The following is a 12,442-nucleotide window of genomic DNA, read 5'->3' as shown; positions in this document are numbered from 1 at the left end:
CAATCCCTGACTGCACGTGTACCAGAGTGATGCCTGCTTCTTTCTCTCCTCCTATCTTTCTCATTAATAAATAAATAAAAAATTTTTTTATGTTTTTTTTTTTATTTATTTATTTAAGAAAGGATTAATTAACAAAACCATAGGGTAGGAGGGGTACAACTCCACACAATTCCCACCGCCTAATCTCCATATCCCACCCCCTCCCCCGATAGCTTTCCCATTCTCTATCCCTCTGGGAGCATGGACCCAGGGTCATTGAGGGTTGCAGAAGGTAGAAGGTCTGGCTTCTGTAATTGCTTCCTCGCTGAACATGGGCGTTGACTGGTCGGTCCATCATAGAGTAGATATTCATTGAGTAAAAGAGAGGAAGGAAATGATCAGCCTTCAGCTTCTGAGATATCACAGCTAAATTACTGAGTCTGATTTCCATTCTTTTATTTATTTGCTCAGTTTGCTTATTTCACCAAGAATATAAAAATGTAAATGACTCAGAATGAGATGAATGGGAACTTTTGGAAAAATGGAATGGTATGGTATAGAGCAGTCCAAGTATGTCATATTGCTGTAAATGAGCAAGTGTTGAGCTAGATTATCCTTTGACAGTGACGTTCAAGAGGAAAGTCCAAAGTTTGTATATTGGAGAGGCAATTCAAGGTAACACCTAGTACCTTTTCTATCTTTACATTTCTGGGACAAATATATATTTTAATAATTAGAATTACTACCATAACTAAAAAGGCAAATGCTGCATGTACAAGCTGTTGTATTTTACTGTTGATTGTAAACTATTAATCCCCCAATAAAGAAATAAAAAAAAAAGTCAGATGAGTCAAACAAAAAAAAAGTAGGGGGACCTCCCCTGACCTCTGCCTGGGCTATGGCTGGGGCTGCTTCCAAGGCTACTTTTTATTTTCCTTTCTCCTGACAGAGACAAAGAATGTGAGGTGACAAAGAGAGAAAGACCTGGAGCATAGCTCCACTTGCCAAGCTTCCCCCCTGAAGGTGGGGACTGAGGTTTTGAACCCTGGTCTTTGTACATGGTAATGTAGGCGCTCTATTGAGTATACTACTATCTGACCCTGGAAATTTCTTCCTTTTCCTTCTCTTTCTTCCTTCCTTCCTCCCTCCCTCCCTTCTTTCCTTTATCACTCTCTCCTTTCTTTCCTTGTAAATGGTAATGTATGTGCTCTATTGAGTATATCACTATCATCTCACTCTGAAAATTTATTTTTCTTTTCCTCTCTCTCTTCCCCTCTTTTTCTCTCTTCCTCCCTCTCTCTCTCTCTTCTCCTCTCTCTCTCTCTCTCTCTCTCTCTGCCTCCAGGATTATCACTAAGGCTTGGTGCCAGCACTGTGAATCCACTGTACTGCTCCTGTGGCCAGTTTTTCATTTTTTTTTTTATGGGACAAAGAAATGGAGAGGGAAGGGAAAGGTAGAGGGGGAAAGAGAAAGACACCTGAAGACCTGCTTCACTGCTTGTGAAGTGACACCCCCCTCTCCAGGTAGGGAACCAGGGGTTCCAACCAGGATCCTTGTGCTTGGTACTGTGTGTGCTTAACCTGGTGCACTACTGCCCAGCCCCCACCCTGGAAATTTCTTAAAGTACAGTTTAAAGAGAATTTCTCATATCTTATATGGAAAAGAGAAACTTTGACATTTAAGTGAAAAATCATCATCTAGAGGACTTTATTAACCAGGGAATCTAGAGGAAACAAAAATAAATTTGACTATACAAAAGCCCAATTTATGTTGAAGCCAACTTACATTAAAATTTATGTGGACAAATTGAACATAAATAAAATTCATGGTCTATAGTAAATTTCGAAAGTAATCTCAACATAGATATTAGGTAAATGGTGTGTCTATGATGTGCAAATGGCTCACACATTTCGCTAAGAAGATAAAGTAACTGAATGGGAATATAGGTAAAGGATATGAGCAAGCAACTGCAGAAGAGAAAAATCCAGATAATCAGTAATATTTCAGAAAGGTGCTCAGATTTATTAAGCTATCAGACACAAATTAAAATATACAAAACAATCATGTTTGTAAAGTTGGCAATACAATAAAATAAAAGCCATGCTTGTGGTAGGATCTGTATGGAATTATTCTCTTATTATCTTACACTTTTGTAAGTCAATAATCAGTAAACTAATTCAGAAGGACAGGGAAATGGATTTTTTAGATATGGTAGTCTGGGAAGGAGTTTCTATTAGGAAGTGAATTTGGCAAAAAATCTGAAATGAAATGATTAAGCCAAGTAGATACATGGGAGAACGTTTCAATCAGAAAATGTAAGAAGCTTGTGAGTCCAACATTGATTTGGCACGGTCTGGATATCAGAAGGCTGCAGTGAGTAAAGCATAGAACATGAGAGAAGTGTGCGTATATGAGTTTGTCCATAATTGCACATGTAGAGAGGTTGGATTTTACTGATATTTTGGTTGTGGTGAGAAGAGACTGAGGGTTATGAGCATTTGTGGGTATGTTCATTTTGATTTAGGAAACCTTATTCTAACTGCTGTGTGGATAATCAACTCTCAGGGACTATAGGAGGAGCAATGAAGATGAGCTCATGTAGACAAGAGATGATGATGTTATATAAGCAGTCATAGAGCAGTGAAGAAGGGGTCAGATTTATTGTAAAGATAGAAAGAATGGAACTTGAAGACTAAGAAATTATTTATTTGGAGTCTGCTTTTGAATCATACAAAACAAGTATTTGAGAATTTGCATCAACTTGAGAATCTTGAGCCTTAGTATCAATAATAGAGAGCCACTGAGGGTATTAAAAATCAATAGTTCCATTGAAGTGGTAAATAAATGTACTTTGAAGCTATCACCTTCACCTTATTTACCTGAAATTACTTATGGGCAGTTGTCATAGTTCCTAGCTGCAAAGCTAGATCTGAACACTCTGAGAAAGGAGGAAAATGGATAGGAAAACCTCTTGGGACATGGACAAGTGTGAGTGCTGAAAATGCTTCATTAATGATAGGCATCCAGTGCTGCTTCTTGTTCCTGTAAATGTATCTCTATGGCATTTTGCTGTATGCAGAAAGTGTGTCCTGATAGCCAAGCGGAGTCAGAGTAATAGGAAACATTTGAGGTTTTATTGATCTAGCCTTACGCTATATCCCTCCTTCTTGCTATAAAAATGGTTGATGCTTTTTTTTTTTAAAGAGCCTTCTAGAGTCTTTGTTGGGTGTTGCTATTACTATTTCAAAACAAAACAAAACAAAAATTTTGCATAAATTTTGTGAAGAAAATCCTTGTCCTGATTTTTTTCCACCTAAAAATGTGTTGGAAGAAGTCACAGAAAATGAGTAAATTATGATATTAGTTAGGAACATTTCCATTTTCACTTGGGCAACCCTGACATTAAGCAAGAGGATCTTGTGAAAGCTTAGCTGTTAAATTTCCATTTTTAAATAAAATTTTCAACAGGAGGATCTTTTGTTGTTCTGAAATTATCATTTTGAGAACTAGAAGAAAAATTAATTTCCAAACAATAACAAAACCATATGTACAAAGGCAAAAAAAGGAAAAAAGTACTACACTACCAAAATCATTCTAATCTTAAAAACAAAACAAAATAATATTTCTCAACCCTAAAATGAGCAGCTCTATGGTTGGTTAGTTTTGCTTTATTGTCTTAGCTGAGATTAGGATGAAATTTCTACTTAACTCATTGCTAACACATTATATTCAGTTCCCTTTTTGTATAATATTGTTACGTGCATACATTTTTGTGGCTTTTGTGTCAGTAGAATGACCCTGGGTCCATAAAAAGTAAGCGTAGAAGGTTGCCTATAAACAACATTTTCTGGGCCCTAGTGGTGACACAACTAACAGAGCATACGTGTTACAATGTGAAAGGACCCAGGTTCAAAGCCATTCTCCCCACCTGCAGTGGGGGAAGCTTCACTAGTGATGAGGCAGTGCTACAGGTGTCTTTCTCTTTCTTCTATCTCCACTTTTTCTCTCGGTTTGTCTCTGTTTCTATAAAATAAATATAGAAATAAAATATTGGAAAAAAATGAAGTGGGCTTATTGACTGATTATAATGAGGGAAAACACACCCTAAAGTCAGTTTTTAAAAAGCAGTTAAAAAAACAATATTTTTGGGAGCCGGGCAGTAGCGCAGCGGGTTAAGCGCAGGTGGCACTAAGCACAAGGACCAGTGGAAGGATCCTGGTTCGAGCCCCCGGCTCCCCACCTGCAGGGGAGTCACTTCACAGGCAGTGAAGCAGGTCTGCAGGTGTCTGTCTTTCTCTCCCCCTCTCTGTCTTCCCCTCCTCTCTCCATTTCTCTCTGTCCTATCCAACAACAATGACATCAATAATAACTACAACAATAAAACAACAAGGGCAACAAAAGGAATAAATAAATAAATTAATTAAAAAATCTTTTTTACATCACTGTTAGCACAGTTGTTTTTTTTTCTTAGTAAATTAAGAATACAATTATTATTTTTTAAAACCATGTATCTATAACCATAATCTCCCACAAATTGGTATTGTAACTACTACTTACATAACAAAAACTTAATGAGTATTTATAAGTGCTGCTTCTGAACATACAAGAATACAAATAATAAGCTCCTAAAATGAACAGAGATGGGCATAGATAAACTTGATACTTAACCTTGAACAACTTGTTTTCTTTTATATTTGAGATGGTATTATCTACCTCATGACATTTTAGATGTATAAACATGTACAATTCAAATAACCACTTATCTGTTTGGTCGAGAAGACAATACTGAGAAAGTATTATCCCAATCTGTCCTTTGGCTAATAACCTTATCATTCATCAAGACTAAAAGTAAAAATTTAATTGGGATCTCTTGCTGAAGTTTTTCCATACTTCTGCTGTTTCCCGTTCACACAGTTGTCCAATTATCTTTATAAATACAAAATCTTGATTATATGACACCTACTTAAATTCTCCTGTGGTTTGAATTGTGTAAAGGAAAAATTCTAAGCTCTGGCATGATACCTAAGTTCTTTGACTTTTTGATTTCTGCCTAATTTACTAATTTTGTAACCTTGCCCATGATCTTCCCCAACCACTATTCCATGAAACCATATGAGACAACTTGCAGATCCTTCCCTCCCTCCCTCCCTCCCTTCCTTCCTTCCTTCCTTCCTTCCTTCCTTCCTTCCTTCCTTCCTGTCTAAAAATGAGAAGAGGGAGAGAGAACCAGAGCATCACTCTGTAATGTAGAGTTCAGGGATGGAACTCAGGATCTCATGCCTAAAAGTCCATTGCTTTATCTATCCATTGTACTACTTCTGGGGTCACAACTATTTGCAGTTTCTAAATTTGTCTTCATGAGTCCATCATTATCAGTGTTCTGTTTTGCTACTCAAATCTCTTGATTTCTTTAGGGCTCAGCGCTTGCATGACACATATCCAGATCTGTTACATCATTAATATGTAACATTATGAAGTGTTTATGTCTTTTCTTGAAATCAGGGACTCCTAAGGTGTGGACTTATCATTATTTTTGTAACCACTCCTTCCTGTGCCTATAGAAGTACCTGGCAGGTAGGAGATGTAGGTATTTCATGTGTCTTTGGATACTGAATTAAGTACAAATGTAAGGTTCAAATATTTTCCTCCTGAAGGAAATCGATTGAGGTATAAAAATATCTAAGGTATGTAATCTTTTACTATCACTTTATTCCAAAGTAGGGCCTGTTTAGTATATTCTGGTAATTTAGTCCTAGGTTGAGGATAGGTATTCTTACAGTATGATTTATGAGGAGTAAATGTGGCGGTGGCACAGTGGGTTAAGTGCACATGGCGCAAAGCACAAGGACCGGAGGAAGGATCCCGGTTTGAGCCCCCGGCTTGCCACCTGCAGGGGAGTAGCTTCACAGGCGGTGAAGTAGGTCTGTAGGTGTCTGTCTTTCTCTCTCCCTCTCTGTTTTCCCCTCCTCTCTCCATTTCTCTCTGTCATATCCAACAACAACGACATCAGTAACCACAACAGTGTTAAACAACAAGGGCAATAAGAGGGAAAATAAATATTTAAAAAAAAATTTTAAAGTATGATTTATGAAAACTTACTTGATAATGAACATTATTGAATTAAAATTGACTTGATAATAATTATTTAAACCAAGTGAAATAAGTATCAAAAGAGAATGATTATACACTAGCAGATGTTGGCGAAAAAATTAAGGAGCAGTCATCTTTTCAGTTGTGCTAACTCTTAAATTATGTCATGTGTGTGTCCATCCATTCCAGGACTTCATGTACATATCACTCCATCACTTTCTGACTGCCTTTTTTTCCTTATTCTTTTTAAGTATGTATATAACTTTGTAATGTATATGAGCCAAGTTTGAGCCCAAACCCCACTGTACTGAAGAAAGCTTTGGTGCTGTGGTGTCTTTCTCTCTATCTAGGAAAGGATACATGGAAAATGAAATTAAATTCCACAGTACCATTCTATCACCCATGGAGCATCCTCTGGTGCTGGTGCCTATTTTGCTTCCATGTGGTGATGGGGCTAAAACCCAAGGGTCTCTTCCTCATGGCAAGATGTGTGCCATGCTGTGTGAACTATCTTCCAGCCTAAACCATATCTTAATTTGTGTTTATCTGAGTTATTTGTATATCTTCTTTTCACTTGAATAGAAGAGAATGAACAATCCAGAGTACTACATTAATTACTTGAAAGTATATTAGATGCAGCAGTTGAATTGAGTGTGCCCAAGCTTAAAAGGGAGGACAAGTCTGTTTTGCTTTCTGTCATCTGGTTTGTACCTTTCTTTTCAGACACTAACTAGTTTCAAATTTAAGCTTAAATATAACTGAACTTCAGTATTCACTGTGCAAATGTCATCAGTATGTACTTTTCATTTTTTATGTCTCTACATGATTTTTTTAAATGATTTTGATTCATGAAATGGCAGGTGTCTTTCTGCCATCACAAGGTAATTACCAGTTGATTACATTTTTATTGTTTCTACTATCTGCATACAGTTTTTACTGGCTTTGCATATAGATTAGGCATATCATAACATGAATAATTACATCCATCAAATAAATATTTGTCCTAACTCCTACCCTCAAAAAAGAGATAAAAATATCTTTACTAAAAATAAAATAAAATAGAATATTACAAATGGTATTGAAGAAGAAATGGAAGCCACTTCACAACATATAATCTTTTGATGGGTTTATGTTAAAGAAATCTGAAGGCTAGATTTTCCTTTTTACCATGGACATGAGAACCAGTTGTCTTTAGTTTCTATTTACAGGGCCTGGCATAGGCTGAGCACTCAAAATATGCTTAAAAGAATGGAGGGCTGAGAACTTAGATTGTTTTAATGTCAGAGTGGTACTCTACTCCCCATTTGTCATATTTCTAGTTTTTACTAACGTGTGTGTGGAGTTGATCTCTTACCCAAAGTTTGGGTAGAATGGTTTTATTTGTTTTGCTGTAAATATTTTCTTTTAACTTTAGGTCTCTATGCCCAGTATTAGAATATCTAATTACACTAGAGTGAAAATCACTTGATAAGTAGATCATGTATTAACATTCCTGGCAACCTCAGGCAGATTCTTCATTTTCTTTGTGCCTCATTTTCTTTATACAATTAAATTATTGACTCTTATTAGGTACTAATAGGTAGCTAGATAGGACATAGTCTTGTGAAATTTAATTTATAAGAAAGAGTCTTTTAATGAATCTGATACTGAGCTAGAACTTAAATAAGTCTTTGGCCCAGTGGAAGATGAATTAGTTGGCAAAAAACATCTAGCCTGCCCCTGGGGCTGAGGGATGCCAGGGATTTCATCTGGGTTGTTTTTGAGCTCTCCGAGTAGATCCAGGAATAAGGTTCACCCTCCCAAGTTGAGCATGGTTATGGCAAGAAATTATCATTGGAACTAAATGGTCGCAGACTTGTCCAAGGAATGCTATGGGGATTTGATCCCTTCAAATGCTTTGTGATAGATGAATGTGTAGAGATGACAATGAGTGGGCAACAGAACAATATTGGAATGGAGGTAATATGAAGAAATAGTATGTAAGAAGCCTTGGAATTAATATAAACAGTGACTCTGTGCAACAAAAAAGTCAATTGCTTCCACATGTCTCCTCTTAACAGCATCCTTTTACCATGATATAAAAATTGGACTGTGTACATTTTCTTATTGAACTTTTGTTAAACTTTCATAATAATAAAATCATGGGAGGAGCCAATGGGGCTTAAAAGTTACATAATTAAAGTGAAACAGAAATGACTTTCTTGAATGTTGGAATTAATTAAAGTTCAAGAGACCAGTTAATTATCTGAAGTGTAGTAGAGGAGCTGGGGCAATTGGGCAAAGTCTGATTTTTAAATTGTGGTGTTTATCTCAGTTATATGCTCTTCCCAGCCCTGTCCCATAATCAGAGGAGAGGCTGAAATTAATGGCTTAAACTCCCTAATCTTACTATATATGGATGATAATTAAACTTTTTTTCATTAATTTTTTTTGAAAGAAAATTATTCATTTATTAGATAATTAATTTACCTTATAGAAGAAAGACATAAGAGAGTACTGCTCCACTCTGGCATATGTGGTACAAGAACTCAAACCTCATCGGCTCACGTATATAAGTCCTGCACTCTTCTGGCTGAGTCACATCTCTGGCTGCTTTTTTTTTTTTTTAAGTCCCTTTTGCCTTTTTCATTTCTCATTATTTCAGGGGTAAGTTACCTAGTACCTACTAGGAAGTGGGGCATATAGTAGCTATAATTTGAAACAATTGGTTAAAAAATATTACTTCTAAAAATTAATAAAATAATTATTTTTATTTTAAATGAGCAAAAATGATATAAATGTATTTGTGAGACAAAGAGAATCTTCATGAAGAAAAACATTTTCCCGTATGTTGTTAGATTTTTTTAATCAAAACATACTTTATCTGCAGATGTTTAAACATAATAATCTGTTCTGAAAATTGACTAAAGGACTTAAAAATGACACATTCAGATCTCTGTTTAGCTTTAATTGTAAATTGCAGGCCTTGAAGAGAGCATAATTAACACTATTACTGAAGCAAGCACTTAAGCATCTAAATATTTTTGAGTGTTCCATTTGAAAATTACTGAGGAGACCTACTTTCTATGAAAGCCATCCATAGTTCTGTGTCCTTTTTATTCTTTCTCCTCAGAGAGTTGTTTATTATACTTGAAAAGAAGAAAGAATAAAAATATGCTTTGGAGGGCATACTTTTTAAAGATGCTTAAAGCCTATTCTTTTCATAGTCTTCTTCAGAATGGCCTGTTTAATGACCATGCTAAACATTTGTCCTCTTGAATATTTCTTAACCACAAATCTAAATCCCAAGGTAGCATGTATTTCTTACAGGGTATAAAAGATGGCAGATCCCACCTACTGCACCCCATAGAGATCTTTGATCCATACTCCCAGAGAGATTAAGAGTGGAAAGGATGGGGGTATGGCACTCTGGTGGTAGGAACTGTATAGAATTGTACTCCTCTTATCCCACAATATTGTTGATCATTATTAAATCACAAACAAACAAACAAACAAAAACAACCAGAAAATAGAACTTGGATTGGGTTTGGTTTATTGCACCAAAGTAAAAGACTCTGGGGGTCAGAGGGAGGGTTCAGGTCCTGGAACATCATAACAGAGGAGGACCTAATGGGGGTTGAATTGTGTAGAAAACTGAGAAATGTTACACATATACAAGCTATTGTATTTTACTGTTGACTGTAAGCCATTATCCACCAATAAAGAAAAGAAAAAGATAGCAGAGAATAAGACTAACCTGTAAGGTTAGAAGAATAAGTAAAAATAAGACAAAACAAAACAGATTTCATTCTGTAAATAAGAAATATCTAGTAGTTCTGGGACATTACCCTAACTGCCAAAATTTGCCTATTATTTTAATCATTACTGTGCATCTTTGTAAGTAAATCTGATGTGGCTATACAGGCTTTTCAGAGTGACACTAACTTTACACTAACTTTAAATCAATTTTTTTCTTCCTTCTTTAGAGTTCTATCTACAGTGGCAAGATGAAAGTAGGGGAGGGAGAAAACTACTTCTTCAGTAAAAAAATGACCAAAAAAAATTGTCTCACTGAGTTTTCAAAGGCCATTAGAGTTTGTCATTTTGCTTGTTATTTGACCAAATTATTTTACAGTGTGATTTGAGAATTGTTGTTAGGGACAAACCCATTTTGTGATAATTTGTTGTAATGAAGTCTAGCTTGTAAAGTGAGAGCACCATAACTTGATACAGAAATTTTGGTGGAAAAGAATAGAGAAAAAAAAAAATCATAGGAAGTGAACTATTCTGAGATGTTTGTCTAAAATTAGCTAAGCACTTTAGTACATTAAAAAACAGCTAAGAGGGTTATGAGATAGCAAAAAAGATTTGGAAGTCTGAGATAATGTCACAGGTTTAATCCCATCACCGTCAAAGTCAGAGTTGAGCAGTGCTCTGGTTAAATGTGTAAAATATAATTAATTAAAAATACTGGTCACAATAAAAGCGCATCTTTTAAAAAATGGTAGCTAAGTGCTGTGTGGTGGCACACACCTGGTAGAGTGCACAGGTTACTATGCACAGTGTATGGATTAAAGCCCCATGTCTCCACCTGCAGGTGGGAATCTGTTTCCTGAGCAGTAGAAGTGCTGAAAGTGTTTCTCTTTCTCCTTCTGTCATCCCTTTCACTCTCAATTTTTCCATCTCAATGAAAGAAAAAGAAGAGAAGAAAAGGAAGAAAAGAAAAGAAGTAAATGACTGCCTTGAGTGGTGGATTCCTCATGTGGCCGCTGAGCCCTAAGTAATAATCCTGCTGGCAACAACTAGCAAAAAGTAGCAACTAAGTTACATAGCCTAATTAAAGGTTTTATTATTATTATTATTTATATGTTGCTTCCAAAAGTGATCTGGCATTTTTCAAATGCATACTCTGTGGAATCAGTGTGCCAAATCTTGTATGTGATTATCTCACTATCACATTTAATCCCTCAAACTTCCCTACAGAAAGGAATTATCTTGTTTACAGATAAGGAAAATGAAGGAGCAGGAGATAAGTAAATGCTCAGGACCACTGAGGCCAATCTCTAAATCTTATTTTGTCTGATTCCAGTGCCCAGTCATGAAGCTACTACCAAAAACAAACCAACAAAAACACTTTTTATTACCAAGGGACAGAATTATTTAAGATTTAGGTCATATGTATTTCTTTTTTTTTAAATATTTATTTTATTTATTTATTCCCTTTGTTTCCCTTGCTGTTTTATTGTTGTAGTTATTATTGTTGTTGTCATTGTTGGATAGGACAGAGAGAAATAGAGAGAGGAGGGGAGGACAGAGAGGAGGAGAGAAAGATAGACACCTGCAGACCTGTTTCACCGCCTATGAAGCAACTCCCCTGCAGGTAGGGAGCCGGGGCTTGAACCGGAATCCTTATGCCAGTCCTTGTGCTTTGCGCCACCTGCGCTTAACCCTCTGCTCTACAGCCCAACTCCCCATATGTATTTCTTATTTTAAAAGACAGTATAGAATAATTATGTGCTGTTGATAGCTATTCTGTGCACTCTAGAAACCCCCAAGTTCTGATTTTGAAAATTTCCAGTATCAGTCTGAACTCATGTTTAGCTTAATATACAAATGGCCAAGCAGAAATATTTAACAAACTGTGTATATCTGCAGGTTACTTGACATACATAATATTTCCTTGCTATTTTACAGGGCCTAAAAGTAGTGAGCAGAGAGCATACCTTGCCTTTAGATAGTAGTTTCAAATGCCATTCATCAGCAGAAGATATTGTTATGAAAAAAATCTATTATACACCTCTCAGTGTTACAAGTGTTATTGGCTCAGAAGTAACCAAAGAATATGACCGAGGCCTCATGGAGGGCAGGGAGTTACATTTGTTTCTGGTTAACAGGTTTCAGGTCACTTCAGCACCATCCTTTTAACTGTTTTCAAGCTGGGCACGACACCAGTTGATTGGTAACACTAAGATCCATCAAGGTTTCCACTTGGGATACTAGAATTTGGAAGTGAGAGTCCACCCCTTGCAGTGGTTTTCTCTCTTTCATTCTTTTGCCTATGGATTTTTCATTTCAGTTCCAGAGTTTCTTGGAGAAATGGCAGATTCTAGGTTTGGCTTAGGAAACTTACAAGATGATCCTGGGACATCTTCTAATGCCATCTGGCAATGCAGTGCTATATTAAAGGGAGAGAGAGAGACAGAGAAAAAGATAATGAAAGAAAAAAGCTTCATCGTTGTGGGGATATGTGAGATACATGAGCCAAATGAAGAGCTCCCAGTGGCCAAAATTGGCATAATCTTAACAACAAAATAAAGTAATATTTGATAATAATTCAAAGTGTAATATTAATAAAGCCATGAGTTCATACTGACCTAAATGATCACATAAACA

General features: G+C 36.2%; 1 protein-coding gene and 1 pseudogene across 2 annotated transcripts in view; both read left to right on the top strand.

The window, feature by feature from the left end:
• The window catches only part of MAGI3 (membrane associated guanylate kinase, WW and PDZ domain containing 3), a 251,234-nt gene that overhangs the window by 86,969 nt on the left and 151,823 nt on the right, over positions 1 to 12,442 (top strand). The window lies entirely within an intron of this gene.
• LOC132541382 (small nuclear ribonucleoprotein G-like) lies at positions 7,778 to 8,074 on the top strand (annotated as a pseudogene).

Source organism: Erinaceus europaeus, chromosome 11, assembly GCF_950295315.1.
Source record: "Erinaceus europaeus chromosome 11, mEriEur2.1, whole genome shotgun sequence".
Lineage (NCBI taxonomy): Eukaryota > Metazoa > Chordata > Mammalia > Eulipotyphla > Erinaceidae > Erinaceus > Erinaceus europaeus.
Note: the sequence above shows the minus strand (reverse complement) of the source record. Positions and strands in the feature narration are given on the sequence as shown.